The 25,674-nt window shown below is 41.6% G+C and overlaps 1 protein-coding gene across 4 annotated transcripts in view; it reads right to left on the minus strand.

Moving 5' to 3' along the window:
• Positions 1 to 25,674, minus strand: part of TRIM2 (tripartite motif containing 2) — a 150,540-nt gene that overhangs the window by 40,073 nt on the left and 84,793 nt on the right. Inside the window, exon 1 of one of the 4 annotated variants that reach the window (XM_056562512.1) lies at positions 16,300 to 16,732. The exons of the other annotated variants lie outside the window; for them this stretch is intronic. The gene's annotated coding sequence lies outside the window, so the exon portion shown is untranslated. Of the gene's footprint in view, positions 1 to 16,299; positions 16,733 to 25,674 lie in introns of those variants that run through there. 4 annotated transcript variants of the gene reach the window in all.

The following is a 25,674-nucleotide window of genomic DNA, read 5'->3' on the forward strand; positions in this document are numbered from 1 at the left end:
CAGGGGCACATTATCACAGTACAGTCTATCTGACCCAAAAGATACTACACAGTAAGCGATCTCAGCATCAAGCGCACAACAAAAAACTGTCATAATGCAAAGTCTGTTAAAAGACATCTTTATACCATAGTTTTCTTTTTCATCACTGCCAGCTGCAAAAATCTGCAGAGTTCATATGATTCGTATCCACTTAGGCATTGTTCACATCTATTCAGAGCCTTGATACAAAGCAAAAGAAGTGATAGGAGCCGGCAGCTACGTCACTAGGATGGGTATACCGGTGGTCAAGTGGAAGTACGCTTGCAGGGTGTGATGGCTGGATTACGATGGTGCTCAGTCTGTATAAAACAGGATATGCAATATGCACATAAAGAAAGACAATAGACGGCACCCACCATCCAGGTATGAACTTTCTTTGTGCGTCTATTCAGAGCCTTATGTTAGAAGGATCCCCTGAGGTGTACCAAAGACGGAAGGCTACAACACATACTATATAGGCACACAGTGAGATATCTCACTAATAGGCTACAAATCTAAAAATGACATGCATGTATACTTTTTACTGTATACCTTTATATCTATGCTATATACACACACAATACAATAAAAATAAAAAATAAAAGTCAGCGGATACATACCAGGTCATTTTATGCAACAGAGACACTTTTGGCAGATGCATTTGGCCTAGGGTTTCATTCAGTTTATTCCACAATAATTTGATTTACAGATTTTAACTTAAGGAAAATAGAACAATCATCATCCCAAACATCTGAGTCTATCACACATGAAATGTGGTGCTTTGGAGGTGGTGAAAACTAAACTGAATTAGGTTGATGGGCACAAAGTGACCACTGCCTTCTTCTATTGTATCCAACAAAAAAATGTTGGATACAATAGAAGCAAACCTGTCAACATGCTTACACATACCAGCAAATTTCTTATTCAGTAAGGAATAGGTTGGAGACAACATTCACAAATTATAGAAAGGGCGTATGAGCCTATTTGAGATTCCAGAAACAAAATCTCAAAAAAACTTGGATACAGTAATATCCAGAGAACTGACCTTTGAAACAGTCAAAAATGACTTATTTAGTATATTGATATCAATCTCCAGCATTTTGTGGGCAGTCTGGAAAAATTCTGTAGGCTGAGTCCCTAGTCAATCCACCATCAGAAACCCTTTGATTGTAGGCCGCAGGCGTATATATGGTGAGATCAGATGGTATGTATTTTTCAGTTTGTCCCACAAACTCAAAGTAAGAAAAAACTAGAGGGCGCAATATTATAGGACTTTGCTAAAGATGAGCAAACTTTTGAAAAATTTGATTCGGCCGATTCGCCGAGTTTTCCCCCCAAAAATAGTTTTGGGTCGAATTTATTTGTGGCGAATCTATATTAAAAACGTCTATTTCTGGCCAACAAAGAGCCTCAATAGGGGTGTAGAACACTTTTCTTTGTTCTAACACGCATATGGAGTGTGCTGAGGTAGTGAAATAATACTGTTATTCAGTATGACATGCAGATTGCCGGCATCACTTTTAGAATCACTACCGCAGAGCGGCACAATGACAGAGCCTGGAGGTGGCATCAATATGAGGAGACCATATAGTGGTGAATGACACAGTGTGGAGATGTTGGCAGCATGAGGAGACCATATAGTGGCAGAATGACACAGACTGGAGCTGGCAGCAGCATGAGTAGACACCAGGGCTTCACAATCCCTAAGATTAAAAGCTGAATTTTGAAATTTAAATTGAAGATTTATGGTAGCTAGTGATATTTTAGGCCCAGGAGCATCAGTAAACCATATATTGGCTGAATGACACAGCTTGAAGGTGGCTGAAGCATGAGGAGACCATATAGTGGCTGAATGGCACAGCTTGAAGGTGGCTAAAGTGTGAGGAGACCATATAAAGGCTGAATGAAACAGCCTGGAGGTGGCAGCAGCATCAGGAGTCCTGAAAGTGACAGAGTGGTGTGGTGGGGGGGCAATACCAGTACCCGGTGACGAAGGTGGGTAAAAAAGGTCTGATGCGGAGGAATGTTTGTAATTGAAGAGCAGCGCCTTAAAGGGGTTATCCAGGAAAAAACTTTTTTATATATATCAACTGGCTCCAAAAGGTTAAACAGATTTGTAAATTACTTCTATTAAAAAATCTTAATCCTTTCAGTACTTATGATCTTCTGAAGTTAAGGTTGTTCTTTTCTGTTTAAGTCCTCTCTTATGACACCTGTCTCGGGAAACGCCCAGTTTAGAAGCAAATCCCCATAGCAAACCTCTTCTAAACTGGGTGTTTCCCGAGACAGGTGTCATCAGAGAGCACTTAGACAGAAAAGAACAACCTTAACTTCAGAAGCTCATAAGTACTGAAAGGATTAAGATTTTTTTATAGAAGTAATTTACAAATCTGTTTAACTTTCTGGAAGCCAGTTGATATATATATAAAAAGTTTTTGCCTGTAATACCCCTTTAAATCTGTTTGGCACATATTTGTGAAGTGTTGGTGTGGCACCATGGTCAATCTACTTTTCTGCATCAGGCATTGGTGGGTGGAAATCCTGGCTGATTCATCTTCACAAATGTCAGACTCTCCACATTTTTCGTGAACAGACGAGTTCTCCTTGGGGTTACTAAGGCTCACAACGCACTAAAAACCCGCTCTGATGGCACACTACTGGCCGGGCAGGACAGCTTTTCCAGGGCAAACTCTGCTAGTTGCGGCCACAAATCAAGTTTGGCTGCCCAGAAGTCCAGCGGATCTTCAAGGTGTGTTGGCATGGGCATGTCAAGGTATGCCACCACCTGCTGGTTCAGGTCCTGCTCCAGGTCTACCTGCTGCTGATGAGTTGCTACACTATGCAGTTGAAGAAAGCTACTCATCAGTGACTGTAGACTCAGGCTCCTGCTGATGGAGCTGGTACTGCTCCTGCCACCTAGTCCCTCCCCAGCAGCCATGGCAGTGGAAGGTGAGCGCAGGGGGCCCCTCGATTTAGACCTGCGAGAGGATGGACGATGGCGCCGATAGGCATCGGCCAACTGACTACATAGGATGTCTCTTTAGTAGGTCACTTTGACCTCCCTCTCAGTGGGTGTAAAAAAAGGCCCCTATTTTGTGGCGGTAGCAAGGGTCCAATAAGGTGGAGATCCAGAAGTCATCCTTCTGCCAAATGGTGACAATTAGGCTGTCACTACGCAAGTAACTGAGCATGCATCGTGCCATTTGTGCAAGTGACTCGGAGAGACTTCCTGCCTCCATCTCCACTGCATACTGCCACAGTGTGTCTGGGTCCTCTGTCTCGCCTTCCTCATAACCCTCTAGCTCCTCTGGCTGCTCCTGCTCCTCCTCTCCTGTCAGATGACTAGAAAAACTGCCCATTTGGCAAAACCTAAACTGTGCTCCACTGTGCCCCTCATCCAGTTCAGCCCCCACAGGACTCATGTGGCCATAAGATGTAGACACACGTCTCCAGTGCCCTGACCAGACATAGTTTTGTAAGAAATGAACTAGTGGAATGACGTTGTTCATCCCGTAATCCTGGCAACTTAATAATATAATATAGTAAACAGACAAAATAGCAACATACACAAAGTTCCAGCATCTATGAATCAAACAAGCCTTACCAGACATGTAACACAACACACGTTTCCCTACTATAGGCTTCCTCAGGGGTCGTGGAAGTAATATTAGTTTTACTAGCATAGAACATTTTGGGCCACCTGGCATCTTACCCACATAAATTGGGAGGTAAAAAAAATAAAAAATAAATGTCTAGCAGTAAATATGTGTTTGTTGCCCATAACAAACAATCAACAGCTCATTTTACTAGAGTGTGTCAAGATAAAAAAAAAAGAAAAAAAAAGAAAAAAAAAAGCTGAGCACTGATTGGTTGTTATGGGCAACAAACACAAATTTACTACTAGACAGTTTTTCATTATCTCCCCTTATCTTTTAACTGGTGTATATAACTAACACATTCATTTTAAATTCCTAATTCATGGAAACACAATAAAGAAAAAGTGGCCTGTGGAAACTGTATGTCATTTACTCTTGCTGCATCCCAAGGTAATAAAGCTAGCTATCCAAGCCGAGTGCTTCCTGGCCATACACCAACCAAAAAAACTTCAACAGAAATTACTGTGCAGCCAAACTGACTTGGAAAGATCAAAAGTTATTTCTATGGAAACGCCCTTCAGCAGCGATGTAAAAAGCATAAAACACAAGTGTACATTGTTGTCTAAATACCAATGTATTTCATAACTGGTAGTCATGTCAATGAAACCCACAAACTAAGCAAGTAAAGAAACAGTACTACTATGACACCAAGCTCTAAAGCTATTCTACATTTAATGTTGTGAAATCGTCACGATCACATCCCTATCATCATATTGGCTTCGACAGATCCAGTCACCAACCAATCCTTCAATGTCGATCCCTCATTTTGACGGCAATAACAACACTCCAAAGTAGAGCAAATGTCCAGCTCACCCTTTGTTGCCCAGAGCGTCTCGGACCGAAATAGGCCAATTTCATGCAATTGAAATTACAAACGGAATGGTCCAGCGCAGGTTCATTGAAATAGGGAGGATTTTATTAAACATAAACAGGTACAATCAGGCACAAAATAATAACACTGCATGCTGTTCTTTTGCTGCCAAAAGTAGAACTCCTGACAGGAGGTGATCACAGTCTCCGCTGTTTACAATAATGTTCCTCAATAGTAAAATCAAAACATAAGTTACCTTAAAATCCTTTAATGTAAACAGTGACATAAAAAGAAAGCCCAAAAAACAATGGCAGAATTGCAGTTGCTTTCCACAATCCCTAAAAAAAATTTTTTTTTTATACATTTATGTATTATACCCACCTAAACATTAAAAGGGGTACACCGCTGGAAATTTTTTTTTTAAATCAACTGGTGCTAGAAAGTTAAACAGATTTGTAAATTACTTAATATTAAAAAATCTTTATCCTTCCAGTACTTTTTAGCAGCTGTATGCTGCAGAGGAAATTCTATTATTTTCTGACCACAGTGCTCTCTACTGACACCTGTGTCCGTGTCAGGAACTGTCCAGAGTAGCATAGGTTTGCAATGGGGATTTTCTCCTGCTCTGGACAGTTCTTGATACGGGCATCAGGTGTCAGCAGAGAGCACTGTGGACAAGAAAAAAAAGTAATTAAAAAAGAAAAGTATTTCCTTTGTAGTATACAGCTGCGTAAAAGTACAGGAAGGGTAAAGATTTTTTAATCTTTTTAACTTTCTGGTACCAGTTGATTTAAAAAAATAAAAAAAATAAAAGGTTTCCACCAGAGTACCCCTTTAAGTATCTAGCTAGGCTGCATGCTTATATGACTATGCTAGTAAGGCACATCTCTATTCTAAAGTGTAGAATTTATGTGCACAAAGATATATAGTGCAGAATAATACCATGCAAACACCTCTGAGGTTGCCAATGTGGGAGTGGGATAATTTCTTTACTAGGAAAGTAATGGGAAACCCTAATCTTTTAACATTGGCAGACCAAATCCTTTAGCATTCTTTGTGTTATTGAAGGGGTTTATCAAGAAATAGAAAAACAGCACCACACCTGTCCTCAGGTTGTGTGTGGTATTAGAACTTCAATAGAACTGACTTCCACTGACTTCAATAGAACTGAGCTGCAGAACCACACCCAACCTGAGGACAGGTATGGTGGTGATTTTGGAAGAAATCAGCTCTGTTTTCCTAAATCTGAATAACCCCTTTATTTGCACTCATGCTAGGCCAAAGCTGAAACACTTTTACAATTTACCATGCATGTTTCATACATTAGTCCTTTTTTCATATAAAGAAACACTTAGGGGAGATCAAAATCTGTCTAGAGGAAAAGTGCTATGGGCAACTCAGCAACTTTTCCTCTAGACAGATTTTGATAAATCTCCCTCCCTGAATGTTCAGTGCTTTCTGTATTTATTACAATGTATAACATAAAACCATACAGCAGGTTAGAGAGGAGGTGGTTACAAGGTAACAGCTGTTTCACACTTCTTCAGATGTTTGATAACTTGTTTACTGTGTTGACATATAGCATTTACTAGTGGCTTCCTTGTATATATATATCTGCTGACATATAGAGAAAAGGCCCAACTATATTATTTTTAATGTAGCTATGCAAGTAGCTGTGGGTACAGTTTCTTCCAATTGGGGTACAGCTATTAGAACATTCATCCCACAGAACATTTCTAAAAGCCTCTCTACATTGCTCCTTGGTTCTTCCTAAAGACTGATTGTATTCCAATAAGGTTGCCTGTTCCTATGTAACACAGCTGTGTCACAAATACACAGCAAATTAGTGTGTATTTAGCTATGCCAAGAGATTTCAAAAAGAAGTAAAGAAAGATCGAAAATCTAAGAAACAGAACCAAGAATACAACACAAATGCCGAGTGCCCAGTGTCGTAATAGTGCATGCATTAAAGTCACAACAAGAAGTGGTATAGAAGTAGTTGGCTTTGATCTGTCACACTGCCATGACACTCTAATGCCAGAACATTTGTTCAGCAAAATCTCACGACCCACACATACCAGCCATGCAGTGAAATAGAAAAAGGAGATTGTGAGACCATTCTTCAGCGATTACCTACTTCTGTGACAACAGGGTGGACAGAACACTCTACTCCAAAAAATAAAAAATAAAAAAATAAAGCAAAGATCACATGGAACATGAGATGTCTGGACAGTGGACGAGGCTGCGCTGGAAATAAAGTTGAAGGTTGCTTATTTATTTATCAATATTTTAAAGCATGCAGATGTTTGTTCTGTCCTGCCAGGTCTCCTGTAAATGTGAACAGACTCCCTTCTGCTAAGATCAGATATCTGTGCGAGTTGTTTCTGCCTTCAGTCTTTGGGACAGGAATGAGTTATCAGACCCATGGTCTGGCATTGTGGTTGAAAACAAGCTACGAAAATTGTTGACTCTCTAAAAAGGCAAATCAGCCATTTGTTTCAAAAAGATTCTAACAACAAGGTCTAAGGGGTGAAGTTTTTCAACCCTCCCTATTTCAACTTTTTTTTTTTTGCAGTTAACCACAGTGAGAGAATCCCAGTTTCTTCAGACTAATGCACACTACTGAATTTCCATGTGCAGCAAGCATCAGCAGAATCTGTGCTAATTAGACACCGTCCCTATTGACGACAATGCATATCTGGGTAGAATTCCACAAAAACATTCTTTTGACGGAATCCAAATCCCACAATTTGAACAGAGCAACAGAATCCCATAAAAAAAAAAAAAAAAACAATGAAAGGCTTCTGCGAGCAGAATTTTGAGCAAAAATTCCTTAGTGTGCATGGCTCTGTAGGGTATGATCAGGCACATCGCAATACCATTTCAATAGGAATTTGCAATACAGTTAATATGGTTCTGAATTTTTCTGTCTTGAATTTAAAATCCGGGTTGCAGAGAACAAAAAAAATAAATAAAAAAAAAGTCGTTGCAACTTGACATAGAAATTGTGATGTGACCAACAGCCTCATCGAGTGTGTCAGAGCCAAGGCATATCAAAGTGCAAATCCAATGAAAAAACTCAGATTTCTGTGAAGATTATTTTCAAATAACTTTTAATGGGAAGATCCATTACATGAACATAGTCTAGTCATCTAGTACAGAAACATGCCTAATAAAATGTATATGTTTGTAGAGAGGGTGAAACATTGCCTAGTATCAATTCCAAAATGCTTAGTAGTGCATCTGAGATTTGATAGGCACACTAGAGCCTTCAAGGGGTAGCCACACATTATTTCTTTGGATGGGGGATGTGACTGATCGCAAGGGGTCTGGCCTCTGTGCCCCCTTCCCACCACCCTCTGCGCAATCTCCTGCACCTTGGAGAGCTGGAGTCGATACACCCCTTTCATACATCTCTGTATACAAGGATTTTTTTTTTTTTTTACTATAGAATGTTGTGTTGCACAGAACGGGCATCAGTGATTGAAGCAAGCTGCATCACCTCCTACTTCGGGTTTAAACTTTATCAATATGGCTTGTAGCCTGGGCATAACTGCATGAAAAGAATTTAAAATTTGTACCAGTTTTCATAAAAAGAAACCTCCAAAAATAGACTTTAAACTGTGCTCAGTCACCCAAAGTTCACTGCTTCCCCTGCTTTGAATATCTTCAGGGAAGAACACATAAAAAGTCCAAAAGTCCTAAAGAGGATGAAAGGAAAGCAGAAATTTGTATTCAGAAGAGTGTCCTTGTGCGCTCATTATTCAATGGAGAATAAAAAGGCAGTACAGAGGCTATTTAGTCACAGTAAAACTGGAATCAGCTGCTAAAAAATACTGCTCATGAACTCCCATTTATACCATAGAAGATTAATCAGTAAATGAAGAGTGAAAATCTTCTTACTTCAGCAAATGAAGGGGCATATTACTTATGTCAGAATATTGGGTCATTCTAACAAGATAATTCCATATAACATTTTAAAATCTCCTTATTAATTTGTTAATCCATCTTTAGGTCACGTGTGAAGCTGTTCAGGTTTATGTGCTAGCATGGCACAGATCATTAAAAATTAACAATATTTGCCATTTACCTGCTATTACACCTACATAGTATGAGGGAACCTTTTGTTAGAGTGTATAGCAATGTGTTCCTTAAGGGTAAGTTTCCCCTTTTTTTTTCCTGTGTTTTTTTTGTGTGTGGATGCAGTAGGGATAGGAAACATTTTTTATAAATCTTTATAATTATAATTAATTTTTTAATAAAGTGTGTGTTTCCCTTTTTTCCCCTTTTTTTATAGGTAGTACTACTCCCAACATGATGGGAGTAGTAGTACCTGTACTAATAGACATATCGCTCCGGGTGTAACTCCTGACACCCGATGCAATCATCCATAATATAGCAGAGATGTGGAGCGACTACCGACCAGTGATGAGAATAGAACGTCACTCATTAATATTTTCCGCTCAGAGTGGGGATTGGCCGGATGGTTGCAGCCAATCACAGCTCTCAGTGGAAAATATGAATGAGTGATGTTCTATTCGTATCACTGGCCGGCCGGAGTATAGTGCAGAGATGTAAGCGCTGTAGAGAGCCGCTCCGCATCTCTGCAATAGATAGGATGATCGCATCGGGTGTCAGGAGTGACATCCGCTGTGATCTGTCCTTAACTGCAGGTACTACTACTCCCAACATGGAGAACACACTGCTCCATGCTGGGAGCTGTAGTACCTGCATTAAAAGACAGATTGCAGCTAGTGTCACTTCTGACACCTGTTGCGATCTGTCTATTAATGCATGTACTACAGCTCCCAGCATTGAGCAGAGTGTGCTCCATTTTTGGGATCATCAGTACCTGCAGTTAAGAAAAGATCACAGCGGATGTAACTCCTGACACCCGCTGTGATCCTCCTGTATAATGTATAGATGCGGCCAACTGCTTTTCTATGGTCCCCTGCACTGACGTGTGTATGTATGTATATATTATATATATATATATATATATATATACCTATTCATATTTCCCATAGAGAGTTGTGATTGGCTGGAACCATCTGGCCAATCACAGCTCTCTGCGGGAAATATGAATAGGTGTATATATACGGCAGTGCAGGGGACCATAGAAGAGCGGCCGGCCGCATCTATACATTATACAGAGGGATCCCAACGGACCCAGGGCACTCTGTCAATTAGTACAGGTACTACTACTCCCATCATGGAACAGTGTGTTCCATCATGGGAGTAGTAGTATTACCTAAAAAATGTAAAAAATAAAGAAAAAAAGTGAAAGACACACACACACACACACACACACACACACACACACACACACTACATTTTTATTATTGTCGGCTACATTTTTAGTGCCCTGCCAGCCCACATAAATTGATCTCTGTTTAAAATTAATAAAAATGTTGTTCTAAAAAAAAAAAGATCAATTTCGTTAAATAAAATTTTTTCCATCACTACTGCATTTTTTGAAATTAATTATTATTATTATTATTTTTAAATGGTACCCTACGAAATATTATTATTAAAAAAAGGTATCTCCATCACTTTTTTGGAGTCCAAAAAAGAATAAAAACCGCATGCAAAAAAGCCAAAGTTAAAACCCACATGGCGTTTTTTTTTTGGTGTTTTTATAAATTTTTTTTTACTCCCATAGACTTCTATGGGAGAAAAACCCCACGATTTCAGAGAAAAAAAAAGCTATAGGCTTAACATGTAGTGTTGCTCGCGAATATTCGCAATTCGAATATTATTCGCGAATATCGCATATTCGCGAATTCGCGAATTTCGCGAATATAGCGCTATATATTCGTAATTACGAATATTAGTTTTTTTTTTTTTTTTTTTTTTTTTTTTTTTTTCTTCACAGTACACATCACAGTGATCATCCCTCTCTGCTTCCAGCTTGTGTGGTGTAAAGAAGGCTGTAATACTACTGTGTGAGACTGACGTGCGGAAATTCACATATGCGAAAATTAGCATATGCTGATTTTCGCATATGCGAATTTCTGCATGTGTTCATTTGTATATGTTAATTTTCGCATACGCGAATATTCGCATATGCGAAAATAAAACGAGGGTATAACGAATATGCGAATATTCGCGAATATATGACGGATATTCGTCCATATATTCGCGAATATTCGCGAATTCGAATATGGCCTATGCCGCTCAACACTATTAACATGCTGCGACTTTGCAAAACCGCCAAGGAGCTGAAAAAAGGCAGAAGGATTTTAACCTGTTAAGGACCACTCCCATTCTATAACGCTCCCATTCTATAATGCGGGGCCACGGCGGGTCGGGCCCGGCAGTCGGGGTCGGACCTGTGGCTAGCAGCGTGTGGCACTGATCACGGTGCCGCATGCTATTAACCCTTTAGATGCAACCATCCGGTCAATCCCCACTCTGGGGGGAAAATATGAATGTTCTATTCACATCACTGGCCGGCCCGGAATACAGAGCAGAAATGTGAGCGCTATATAGAGCAGCTCCTCATCTCTGCTATATTATGGATGCAGGATTGACACCCAGGGCGATATGTCTATTAATACAGGTACTACTACTCCCATCATGGAACAGTCTGTTCCATGCTGGGAGTAATAGTACTACCTAAAAAGTGTTTAAAAAAAAACAAAAAACGGTCAACTGTGTGATCATCCACGCTCAGTGTTCCAAAAGGTAGACAACTAAAATGAATGCCCCATTAAAGAATTAAGACCATTATCTAAGAACATAATTACAGTCTATAGATTGACTGTATATTCCCTAATAAGCATATTGGGTGCTGAAACAAAACTGATAATACAGATAGCTTGTGAATGAGGTTGTTAAAAAAGAAAAAAAAAAAAAAAAGAAATATATATATATATATATATATATATATATATATATATATATATATATATATATATATATATATATATATATATATATATATATATCACACTTTAGTAGCACCTCCACAGGGATCATAATGACTGGCGTTTGTTAAAGGGGTACTCCGCTGCCCTGCTTCCAGAGCTCCGCTCCCAAGCGTCCGGAAGTTTATCATTCCCAACGCTGTGTGCAGGCTTCCGTGTTCCCTTGTGATGTCACGCCTGCCCCCTCAACGAAAATATATGGGAAGGGGGCGCGACGGCCGTCATGCCCCCTTCCCATAGACTTTCGTTGACGGGGCGTGACATTACGAGGGGGCGGGCGTGACATCACGAGGGGCGGCCCTGAACATGGAAGCCCGCACACTGCGTTCGGAACAATAAACTTCCGGAAGCAGGGCAGCGGAGTAACCCTTTAAAGGGGCCACAGATCCTATTTAAGGAAATAAATGGTCAGTTGAATCCAAGTACCTAACCATTACTTTCACTGCTATCATACTATACATGGAGAGATGATCACTGAATTTTTGACAATGTGAAAGTAAATTGTACAGAAGTGATTCACCACCCAGCACTAAGTGATACACCATCACAGTATATGGAATTTTCCTGTGCATCCCTAACAGATTGCGCTGCAGAAGATAAATGCAAAGTATGCCCAAATTGCTTTTACTGGTGTCAACCTAAAGATTCACTGGATGAGGGATAAGATATCTATTTCACACCCATCTGTCAGACATGCTGGGGTTTAAAGGTGCATGTCCATCTGGCATCAAAAGCACATGACTCTGTTTGAAGCTCTTCTATTCATGACTTTCTATTGAATAACTTTGCTGCACTGTTGTGTACAGTCTATTACAGTTCTATGCACCTTACACTGCATCTGTGTTTATATGTTTTACACTTCAGGAGTGATTGGGATCATAAAGGAACATTATATTTTATTTTTACAACCAATGCAACCTAAATAGCCTTTATTGCATGCCAATGAGTTTAATAGTCAACAGTGTTCCAACACCCTTTATTCTCATATGTTGGTTACCATTCTAAAAACTTATGCAATTCTACTAGATTATTGAAAGAATTAAGAAATAAACACATTTAAAATAAACTAAATACTGGAATGAGACCCTCAAATAACAGTAATCAAACTGTTGCATTGTCCATAAAAGATAATGGGTCACAGTTACTTTCATATTTGCATTTCCTTTGCACCAAGCTGGGTCTAGTTATATTTGATTTAATGGGGTATTCCGGCCAAATAATGTATATGGGAGGGGGTGTAATGGCTGTCACGCCCCCTCCCATAGTCATGAATGGAGGGGGCGTGGCATCAAGTCATATCTCCAGTCCCGGAAACACAGAAGTTTCTGGAACTGGAGATATGACATGCCACGCCCCCTCCATGCATGTCTATGGGAGGGGGCGTGACAGGCATTACATCCCCCTCCCATAGACATGAATGGAGGGGGCGTGACGCCATGTCTCCAGTGCCAGAAACACAGAAGTCTCCGAGACTGGAGAAGCAGCCCTGCATAGAATGTGGGTGCTGCACGGAGATCGCGGGGGTTCCCTGCGATCAGACATCTAATCCCCTATCCTTTGGATAGGGGATAAGATGTTTTTGGACGGAATACCCTTTTAACTGACTGAACATCTGATTTTCCTTGCATGCACCTATTTGCGCCACTATGCATACAAAATAAAAGTTCATACCACCTATGAGCTGGTTTAGCTTTCAAAAGAAACGTGTGCCAGGAATTGTCCAAGAATACCAAATTGAGGCACACGTGGCCTAGACAAACATGCCCATTTTCAGAGAAAAACTAACATATATTCCTTCACTAGGACAGATGCCCTAATTCCTAGTATTTATCTACTTACAAACTTCCAGCGCTATATGTGACACCTACATAATGGAAAGCATTATACATAAATACAGATTTTGTAGAATATATCACCTCTTGTATTGCAATAAAAGGAATCTGTGGTAGAAATTGACATGCAGGGGAGTCCACAATCTGTTCTAATGTTACAGCTGCGTGTACCATGCCCACATGCAATGGCCAATAACTGTGCAATGTTGCCAATTACCGGCAATATCGCACGGTAATTGGTCACCACACGGGGGTCCAATATAAGAACATACCCTGCATAATTCACACGGAAAATTCAGTAACAAATGTTTACACATGGGCTTATACAGTATTTCATATTTGATGCACACATCCAACAATGCAACAAACTGTACTGTGAAAGGCCTACGGCATGGCCCACAGAGTGCTGCCTTTGTGCACTTTTTAAAAGGGGTTATTCAGGAATAAAAACCAGAGCTAAATTAAAAAAAAGAAAATGCACCACACCGGTCTGCAGGTTGTGTGTGGAATGGCAGCCCAGTTCCATTGTATTGAATGAAGCCAATTTGCAATACTGCACATAACATGAGAACAAGTGTGGTGCTGTTTTTTGGAAGAAAGTATCTCTGTTTTCATATTTCTGGATAACCCCTTTAAGGCATTCAATTCTCTCTAGGATCTAAATTTTGTCAAGAAAGAAAAAGGGGGAGAAAAGGGTATTTGGCTTTACTCCTGACCTGACAAACTATGTAGGGGTTTATTCAAACATCACTGTCATGTTGTGGCATTAGCCAATAAGTTTCTAAAACTTGGCAAAATGCCACAGTTTTTAAGCAATATTAGAAAAAATTGGGACTAAAACTGAAGGAATAATGACCCCCAAGGCTGACTTCATATAGGTGTAATATGTTACATTTTTGCCTCCGTATTATAGCTGCAAACTCTGGCTTCACCGTTGGTCAGCCTTTCAGTTAGGGTCAGCAGACTTGCTGTCAGACCAGGACTTTCATCTGTAATATACCGTATATACTTGAGTATAAGCCGAGTTTTTCAGCACAATTTTTCATGCTGAAAACGCCCCCCTCGGCTTATACTCAAGTGAACTCTCTGCCTGTCAATCCCTTTATCAGTGGTCTTCAACCTTCGGACCTCTAGAAGTTGCAAAACTACAACCCCCAGCATGCCTGGACAGCCATCGGTTGTCCGGGCATGCTGGGTGTTGTAGTTTTGAAACCTCTGGAGGTCCGCTCGTTGAAGACCACTGCGGTCTACATCATCATCCAGCCCCCCCCCCCCCCCCCTTTTGTTTTGTACTCATCTCCCCTCGGCGGGAAGTTAGGGTGAGCTGTTCCGGGCCATCTATGCTGCAGGGACCGTCCGATGGGGATGGTTAGTCGTTGCGGGCTGTCCATTTTCACTTGGGGGGGGCCTCTTCTCCGTGCCCGGCCCTGGACTAGTGACATTCATGCGCAACGTCCCTGTGCGTCGTCGTCAAGGCAACGTCACTAGTCCACGGCCGGGCCTGAAGAGGCCCCCCCACCCCGGTGAAAATGGACAGCCCGCAACGACTAACCATCCCCACCGGACGGTCCCTGCAGTATAGATGGCCCGGACCAGCTCACCCTAACTTCCCACTGAGGGGGGCGAGTACAAAACAAAAAAGGGGGGGGGGGGGGCTGGATGATGACGAAGGTCACAGTGGTCTTCAACCTACGGACCTCCAGAGGTTTCAAAGCTACAACACCCAGCATGCCTGGACAGCCGATGGCTGTCTGGGCATGCTGGGAGTTGTAGTTTTGCAACATCTGGAGGTCCGCAGGTTGAAGACCACTGATGAAGGGATTGACAGGCGGTGATGATGAAGGGGGGGGGGATGATAGTCAATAACTTTTCCTGGGGTAAAATTAGGGGGCCTCAGCTTATATTCAGGTCGGTAAATATGTATATATGGTAAATGCAAAAATGTTCCAATATGCCTCAGTGAGGGGCCCATTCTGAAAGCACCATAGATCCCTTTGAATCAGTCAGTCCAGGTCATTAAACCTGCAGTCAGGCTGGGATACTCGGCAATAATATGGTCTCAAAATTGTGGAAGTAAAACAAGCATGTAACACTGACCAAAGGCCTCGTGCACACAACGGAGCCATGACAGGAGTCTTTACGGCAGTGTAGGATCCCCTGCGATGTTGTACTAGGGAATTACAGTATTCTGCTATATAATGCTCCATTGGGCACAATATGCATAAAGCTGCAGTATAAGGTAGGGCATATGGCATTGGATGGAGCATACTACCACTGTCTGTATGGAAATACAGTGATACAGTACAGGCCCCAGGCATATGGCATTACTGTGGCCTAAACAGCAACGCAAGGCAGGGCTCACACCATCACCACACTTGTAAAAAATCAAATGACAAAATATTTAGATGGAAAGAAAAACAATCACATGCCACCAAACAGATTGACAAGATTAAAGGCCGCACATGTATAATGATACCTATACAACACTAGGATGTCAAATCACTGTTAATTATAAAAATCCCATTAAATATATGTTAATGTAACATCAATAAACATATTATGTAATACAAACATACTGTGTACCCAAAGAAATTCCACCGGCTTCCCAGGGAATGCAGGGTGAGCGGCCAAGAGCTTGTAATGTCATGCCAGCTGCCTCCCACCCAGGCACATCACTCAGCCAGGCTAGCAAGGTCAGGGGGTTGTTATCTCCATTCATTTGACAAGCCATTGTTAATAGGGAGGCTTCCAACAATCCCTGTGCAGTCACATTCAAGACAGGCAATTAAAAGAGGGAGGAGTGGCAGTCCCTGCCGGGGGAAAGCTGCTTTTTGTTTGCAATGCTTAATAAAATCCATCCTATGGAAACCGTATAACAGTATATTTCAGATATTCAATGTCCCCCACCCATTCCATAACACATTGCGCCCAAGGCCATTACATCCTCCCCACTTATCTACATGCAGCTGAATAAGACCAGAATGGCAGGTGCACCTACAAAATCCCCCATTATCTTGCAAAACTGCAACGTCACCCAAACAGCAGCAACCTACCCATCATCGTAGACAAATAAAGAGGAGTCAGCAACGAGCCAGTGCAGCAAAACTGTCGCAGATAGAAGGTAGGAAAAATCCCAGTGGAATCAGCATAACTATTGTCGCTACAAGAGATCCCCAGATGCCGAGATGGGAGAGGCAGGGAAAAGCGAATCACAGTATCCGAGCCATTTCCATAGAGGAGGCTGCATTAATGAGAGAGGCTGGAGTGACGTACAAGGAAAACGCAGCAGTGAGAAGATAGTAGATGTGTCGTCATCAGGTGAGGAGGGGGGGAAAAAATCAGTTCTGGGTCATCGATTACATTGGAGTCCCCGATCGGTCTCGATTCGGTTCATTTTTTACCTTCGGAAGCTGGTACTGAAAGACTGCAGCAGCCTATGCAAAGCATTGTGGGATAGGGATGCAGCAGCGAGCAGTAACGAGATTCGTTGTTGTTTCCCACCCTTCCAGCATCAATCAGCTGAGAGATGAGTGGGCTAGTGAGGGAGGGGCGGGGGCTATTACAGGATTACCAGAAGGAGCTGAGTCAAGGAACAATAAGCGCACAAGTTCACATCAACGGAGATGAAGAGATTTTTCTAACTAAAGACTAAAAGCAAACAGCAGCAGACGACACCCGAATGTAATTCTGTAAACCAGTGATTTCCAAATGTTGGAAAACTACAACTCCCAGCATGCCCGGACAGCCGCTGGCTGTCCGGGCATGCTGGGAGTTGTAGTTTTACAACATCTGGAGGGCCACAGTTTGGAGACTACTGCTGTTGATGTCGAAAGCAAACCAATACTGGATGAGCAACCTAAATACAACAATGCTAAAACGTTGTTGAAGTCAATGGGTGAAATCAGTAGTAAATCAGCAGCGAACCTGCAAACATAATTTCTTCCAAAAAACAGCACCACACCTGTCCTCAGGTTGTGTGTGGTATTACAACTTGGCTCTGTTCACTTCATTAGAACCGAGGTGCAATACCACGCACAACCTGAGGACAGGTGTGGTGCTGTTTTTTTATTTTATTTTATTTTTTAAAGAAGTCAGCTCTGTTTTTCCAATCCTGGACAACCCCTTTAAAAATCAGCACTGCAGGTCAATTTCATTGGGGATTAACCCCTCAAAGATACTATTCCCTTTTTGCGGTTTTATTTTTTTCTTCCTCATTTTCTAAGACCCATAATTCTTTCAATTTTCTATCTTCAGGGCCAATTGAGGGCTTGTTTTTTTGTACAACTAATTGTACTTTGGAATGGCATCTTACTTTTTTTAAATAAAATTTACAGTGAAACAGGAAAAATAAATTAGATTTTTTGTGGGATGTGATGTGACCAAAAAAAAAAAAAAAAAACACTATTTCAACATTTGGTATTTATGTATGTTTACATCATTCACGTTGCTGTTTCATTAACAAATTTTAATAGTTCAGACATTTCCACCCTCGGCAGTACCAAATTTGTTTATGTTTTTTCTTGTTTCCATTTATTATTTGAAAAAAGGGGGAGGACGTTTTTTTAATCTTTTATAAGCAATCTTTTGATTGCTTATTCAATGCATTTCTATTGTAATGCATTGAATTAATTTTAGTGTGATCTGCTAGTACAAGCTGCCATTAAAGAGGTTGTCTAGTGGGAAAAAATTCAGCTATGGGCAGAGGCTTGCTATCAAACTAAATAGAGCTTAGGCTGTCTGCAGACTGGTTCTTCATCCCATCGCTGTCGACGTGAAGTCACAGTGCCACCCTGACAATCACTGGGAGAAGAAGAGACACCAGCTGTGGACAGGCCACCCTCATGCCGGAGACCTGCAAGGAGCCAGGAAGGTATTTTTAAGCTGTTTTCAATTTTTATAGCCAGCCTCTGCTGATGGGTGAAAGTTTATTCACACTGGACAATCCCTTTTAGGCCATGTTCACACAACGGGATGTCTGCATGGAATTCTGCAGGAAAATTCCACACAGACATTTTGCTGCAGCAGAGTCTCATTGATTTCAATTGGATTATGCTGCACTGTGCACACGGTGGAATTTAAGCAACAGATGTTTCTGCCGTGGAAATTCCGATTATGGCATCCTCAGAAAGAATAGACTTGTCTATTTTTTTCTGCAGATTCCGCCTGGAAATGCACTGCCGTCTAAGAAACTGGGCACTAGGACCGCTCGGAAAGGTGCAAATTATTCAAATGTGCCAAATTTCCATCCCTGTTTTCTGGGTGGACATTCCACATGTTTTTTCGGCCGTGTGAACCTGGCCTTATGCAGATCTGTTACGGCAGGCCTTTAGGCCTTCAAGAATTCCTCAGGATGCCATGACAATGCATTGGCTGGAGTCGGTCAATCCCTCTGAACACCATTGATGCCACATATAATGGTAATGAGAGCTGCATTTAAACTGTTAAAATGGCCAGCATCTGAGATCACAACCTGCAAGCTATTAATAGTAGCCCCTGACTGAAGCCAGCTCCATATTCCGTTCATAAGCCACAGAATAAGTATACTGTATAAAAATACACAGGTTAGCTTGCACTGAATTCTACATGAAAATGTAGCCAATACACTGCAATGGGATTCCACTGTCCTATTCACACAGCAGAATTTCCGCTGCATGAATTTCATTGAAGTGAATTGGCTTACATTTATGCAGAATTCAGTGCAGAAATTCTGCCGTGTGAACCCGGCCTTAGGCTTTCTTCACACTTATTTTGAATCCCCCAAAAACACTTAAGCCACTAGTTTGTGGCGAAACATGTTGAGGCGGGCTGAGTGAAAAATACAGTGCCGAGTCCTCTGTCATGTAGCGTTTGTTCCTGCAGGCACACGCATCCAAGTGAGACACACTGATCTGGCGTCGATGGATGACCAGTGAGACAGTTGTTTATTGGGACTGGAGCACTCGATTTTAAAATGTGTGAATTTTCAATAAAGCTTATGGGTTTTTAGTATATGGGAAACCAAGGGTTCTTTTGGATCCCTCCTAGGAGTGATCTATAGGAGTTTACATATTAATTGATCCTCCATATACCACTCTGAATAACTGATTGCACCCCCAAAAAACTAAACTCTTTTTGGTCCTTCACAATGCAGTGTATGCTTTTTAGTATTTTTTACACCAACGTATTTCTCACGAGTTATGTGATACTTTGATCATGTGATTCAAAGATTTCTACTGAAGAACGTGGGGAAACAAATAAAAGTTAATAAACAAAATGTATAGACAAAATTATGCGCTGGTGTCCCCTGCTCAGCAGACCACCATTCACTGAGTAACTGCCACAGCATGAGGAAGCGGCCACAACGAGTGATCTGCATATCCCCGCTCTCGCGATCCCACATCCCCGCTGCCGACAACTCATCCAGGGCTGGACGCAGCACCGAGCCACCTGCCACCACAGACCTACGTGCCAGGATATCCACAACAAAGACGGAACAAACACCTAAGAAGACTGCAGGTATTTCTACCAGGCCGGGGGCGCTGTGAGCACCAGCACTCGTGCCAATCTGTGCAACACTATTTTTCACTATATTCATTCCTTATGCATTAGACTTCTACAATCCACAATTGTATTTACAGCGCTGCTACTATTTTTTACTCTATTTTTATTATACAGTACATCATTCTACAAGTGATTCTAACTTTCTCCTTGTCAAAGACTGGTACCATCATTTAAAAACCATTTTTTTTATGTTACAATATTCTATACTGCTTTTAACCTATATATATCATTATCTCTGTAGCAAAGGCCCTGCTCAGAGACTGGATTGTATTACAGACTATATTGGCAATATATTTTAATAAAGCACATTATATTTAGATACCAGCCATATCTCCCATCTCATTTTTTTCCCACACACACACTAGCACAAAATACTAACTGTGCCTAGAGGTCCGAATTTCTCAAAATTATAGACACACACACATTTACATGTGCATTTTTTCTATGCATATTTTTCAATCTATAGGTTGTCTATTAGGAGGAAAAACACCACAAACTGGGTATAAAAACAAACAAAACGAAACAAAAAACGTCATAACTAGAACCTGCTGCATTTTGGAATACTTGCCACTGAACCAAACAATTTCAAACAAAAAAATATTGTAGGGTTTTATATTTCCCTTTTCAGTAAGCAGATAATAATTTCAGTACAAACACTTATAATTGAAGGAAAACCTAAAGTGCAGTGTTGGTTTATGACTTTTTAATGAACTATCCATTTACTGTCCAGCCTTTTAATAAGTGCTGCTGTCATTTTACAAAGCAGAATTCATCCATCAAATAAAAATCGGCATGCACAATAACGTATGCCCGATGGCTAAAACAAGAATGAAGAGAAATTGGGATAATCTTTCAGTGAGGGTTTAACCACTTGGATCCCTACCAATACCATGACAAATCATGTAATCCATACATCATTCCATTCAGTGATTTTTTTTTTTTATTAATTAAAAATTTGCAATGTGAAAACATCCCACAAAAAAACATGCGTTTACATGGGCAGTTGTGTCATCAGAAAATTACCTATTGTCTAAAGTTTTTACGGTAAACATATAATAATTTTTTTTTTTCTAAAAGTAATGTTCTTCATATCATCATCATATACAAAATTACAGTAAAAGGTGACATTTGTACATAGATAATACACCATTCACAATAACTGATGCTTTGAGCTCAGCCTTCCCCTACCTGCAGAATGACCTCTGCAAAAGTCACATAAATGCCCAGAAAATGCTCCCATTGTAGTAAATGGGGTCTGCTCCAGCCTATTGGGTCTCTGCAAAGTGCACAAAGAATGCCTAGAAAACTCTCCCATTGAAGTTAATAGATACAATAGACTGAAGCTGACCATATGTCCATAGAGCTTGCTGTAAATCAGATCTCTAAATAGAAAAAAGACCATTTCAGTATCTGGCTTTAATCAGTTAAAAAATAAATCTAGGTGATACATTAATAGTACGTTCAGACGAGCGGATTTTCGCAGCGTATTTAGCTGCAGATCCACCGTTGAAGGACCTCCTAATTGCTGGCTTAACATGTGCCAGCTCGGAGCGGCAATAAGCCGCTACGAGCAGAGACACTGCGATGGGCGAGTCGCCTAACACATGCGTAGTATACTCACACATAGCTGCAGCTCATTGAGCAGGGGGAGCGGCGGCGATGTGTGTGAGTACACCACGCATGCGAGGCAACTCGCACATCGTTTCAGTGTGTCTGCACGTAGCGGCGTATTGCTACTCCAAGCTGGCACATGTAAAGCCAGCATATAGAGGTCCTTCAGCGGCGGATCTGCAGCGTAAAATACACTGCAAATACGCTCTTCTGAACGTACCCTTAAGCTAGGTTCACACTGAGGAATTTCTAGATGGAAAAATTCTGAATCAGTTGGCGCTAGGATCACAAGGACCCCCCACAGACGGCAATGTATTCCGTGCGGAATACAAGGGTACAATGTCAGTATTATAGAAGACGACATAAATCAGAAATTGCAGGCATGCAGCAAAACAGTAAGACACTATACACCTGTATCGGTTCATGATGCCTAATGACAAGCAACACATATACTGTATTTCTATAAGGCTATGTACACATGTGGCCATTGTGCTCTAACTCGTTCAGGGTCTGTCCGATACCACCGGTTCCCATTGACTTTAAATTGGGCCTGTCGGGTTTTTGTTTGGGGTTGGTTGTTTCACAAGAGTTGGTCGGAGAAAAAAATCAGGACATGCAAGATTTTTTTTTGTCCCCTCAACTCGACAGTAATTTTAACAGACTTTGCTAGCAAAGCGCCTCTTAATGGACCTTAACGCTAAGGATAGGTTCACATGTAGCATATATGCAGCGTATCTCACGCTGTGCAAAATCTGCTGTGTAGCAGGAATTACACTGCATATTCTAGGAGCAGACACATTGGGCTACCAGCGGCAGCCCTGTGTGTGCAGTGAGGTTTGGAGGCGGGCCCAGCTCGCCGATGTGACTATGACGCCCGGGCATACCTCCAAGCCTCACTGCACACACAGGGCTGCCGCTGGGTAGCCATGTGTGTCTGCTCATAGGGGGGAAATGTGTGTAATTCCCACTGTGCATTACATTTCACGCTGCGTATACACTATGTGTGACACTACCCTAATGTAAACTTGCCCTAATTCACAAACATTATACCCTTAATTGACTGGAAATACTATGTACAACACTGAGAAAATAGTAAAAAGTTCTGAAGTTAGCAGATTCTATCCCATTTTAATGGTAGGCATTAGCATTGTACACATCTAAGCTGGGCACCTGTTCAGATTCTCAAGCACCCTGAGAGTGCACAGGTGTACAGCTCTTGTTAGACAGTTACATAAAGATCTCAACAAAAGTGCTAAATTTATATTCACCTAGTGAGGCTGGCCAGGCCAACAGACAGGAATATTTTGATTGGGTCAATGCAAGTGGAAACCCAGCCAAACATGTATAAAGCCTCCCTCACACACATGTTTTGTGTGGCTTTTTTGTGCTTCAAAAGTATTATTTTATTTTTTTTATAAGTGGAAATTTTCCAAAATTATAGGGGAGATTCATCAAAACCTGGGCAGAGGAAAAAGTTAGATTGCTTCCTATATTTTTCAGAGGCCCTTTTAAAAGGTGATTCAAGGATTTGTTTTCATGAATGTAAAAATACACACATTTACACCCCTCCCCCTCCCCCCTTCCTTTTTTTGTTAACATTAAAAAAGGCCTTTTGGAGAAAAAAAATATATAACAAACTGCCTGAAAATGCATTCTGGGAGAATTCAGTGTAAATAGGTCACATCTACTTTTCATTGGCAGCAAACAAGAAAAAGAAATCCTCGCAAGATTCCAAGCCTTGCAGACATTATTGGGAAGTCACACAGTGAAATGCTTAATTATTTATTGTTCTTGCAAAATTTATTATATCAATTTACTTTGTAATCGGAAGATAAAAGTGCAAGATGGATGATCATCACATTACTTATATGCAGCTTAGAGGCATTACTACATACTGCTCTTTGTTAGAACGGATATTGAAAATGATGCCCTATGTACCTTCTCTTCACACAGCCAAGAGAGATGTGATGATTTATTTTTTCACTTGGTCAGAAGCAGCAATAGGATAATTCTTTGGGTCTGTTATCACCACACTTTACCCTGTTAGAATATGCACTTAATTCTTCTTATATGGATCTGTTAATGGATCCACTGGTCTTTCATGAGTCCCCCATCATGGTTAAAAATGTTGGTTTGACAAGTTTCCATCGCAATCCATTATTTTTTTTTATCCCCGAACAGAGATCCACAGCAAATGTGAACACACGAGAGAATGTCCGCACGGAAAATTTCACTAGCACTAGGACCACTCGGAAATGTGCCGTCTCATAGATGGCAGTGCATTTCCATGTGGACTCTGAAGAAAGAATACGGGATGATATGGCCCCGTACAGTCCTCCTGCCCTGTCAGGCAGAGTCCTTGCATGTCCCCAGGGCTCGCCTGCAGCATACCCCCATTATGTATATAGGTTTGCATCATTTAACCCTTTAAGGACGCAGCTCATTTTCACCTTAAGGATGGAGCCATTTTTTGCAATTCTGACCACTGTCACTTTAAGCATTAATAACTCTAAGATGCTTTTACCGATTATTCTGATTCTGAGATGGTTTTTTCATGACATTCTACTTTATGTTAGTGGTAAATTTTCGTTGTTACTTGCATCCTTTCTTGGTGAAAAATCCCCAAATTTCATGAAAATTTTGAAAATTTAGCATTTTTCTAACCTTGAAACTCTCTGCTTGTAAGGAAAATTGATATTCAAAATAAATGTTATATTGATTCACAAATACAATATGTCTACTTTATGTTGGCATCATAAAATGGACATATTTTTACTTTTTGAAAAAAATTAGAGGGCTTCAAAAGTATAGCAGCAATTTTCAAAATGTTCATGAAAATTGCAAAATCTGAAGGGACAGATGTTACAGAACTACAACTCCCAGCATGTCTGGGTAGTCTAGGCATGCTGAGAGTTGTAGTTTTGCAACATCTGGAGGGCTACCGTTTGGGCACTACTGTAATAGTGGTCTCCAAACTAGACCCTCCAGATGTTGAAAAACTACAACTCCCAGCATGCCCAGACAGCCAAAGGCTGTCTGGGCATGCCGGGAGTTGCAGTTTGGCTTCCACTAGGAAGGTAGCAGTAAAGATCGCTTTACTGCCACCACCCTTCATGCTCCATGCCGTCGCCTCCCTACCTGCGCCGCTGATCTTCGCTGATGTCACCGACAATCGGCGGTCCCCACGGCATCTTCTCCACAGGTACCGGCCGCCATATTCTCCCCCCATTCTGCCCGACATCCAGGGGTGGGCAGAGTGGGGGTTTCCATGGCAACCCCCCCGTTTTCAACTGCCATTGGTCAGTACTCAGTGCTGACTAATGGCAGGGGATAGGAGGAGGTTGCAGCACTGCAACCTCGCTCCCAACCCTCAGGATGATCAGGGGCTGTCACGGACAGCTCCGATCATCCCTATTTTCCGGGCGATCGGGTCACCAGAGACCCGATCAGCCCGGAATAGTAGAAAATTGCATGTCTGAATTGAAATGTGATTTTCTCCGATCGCCGACATGGGGGGGTCTCAGGACCCCACTCGGCGATGTGCCGGGATGCCTGCTGATTGATTTCAGCAGGCATCCCGGTCCGGTCCCCAACCGGCTAACGGCGGGGACCGGAATTCCCACGGGCATATCCATACGCCCTATGTCCTTAAGGACTCGGGATGCAGGGCGTATCCATACGCCCTGCATCCTGAACAGGTTAATGTACTGTTGCTTTAATGTTTGTACCACATGATTGTTACCCATAGGGCTCCAGTGACCAGGTGACCCCCCAAATGACCTATGGGCTCCTTGCACAGCCCCCTTATATAACAAGGGGAGGGGCTGCAATCTCTTTTAGCTCATTGCTACTTCTGCTGAGGTCAAGTCCAGTCAAGTTGGTCCAGTGTGTGTGTCCAAAGCATTGGAGGCCTCAAGCCTAAAGCCCTACAGCCACAAGTCGGTCATCAGTAAGTCAGTAACCATCTTTGTCAAGTCAAGTCCATCTGTTGTCACCATGGCCTGCACTAAAGTCAGTCTAACTACTGCAAGTCCCAGCAAGCCTCCGAGGTCCCCCTGTGTCAATGGTCACCTCCCTGGGATATTTGGCTGTATTGCAAAGACTATATCACCTGTCTTGCCTCAGTAAAGCTGCGGTTATCCTTAATCTGGCATTGGTGTCTTCATTGCCCCCTGCCTAACCCAGGATCACTGGTATTACCTTCGGGTGGTTAAGGCTAAACTACGCCCTGACATCACAACAAGAAGGGGTTAATACCATCTGCCCCTTGGGCCATA

Source organism: Hyla sarda, chromosome 1, assembly GCF_029499605.1.
Source record: "Hyla sarda isolate aHylSar1 chromosome 1, aHylSar1.hap1, whole genome shotgun sequence".
Taxonomy (NCBI): Eukaryota; Metazoa; Chordata; class Amphibia; order Anura; family Hylidae; genus Hyla; species Hyla sarda.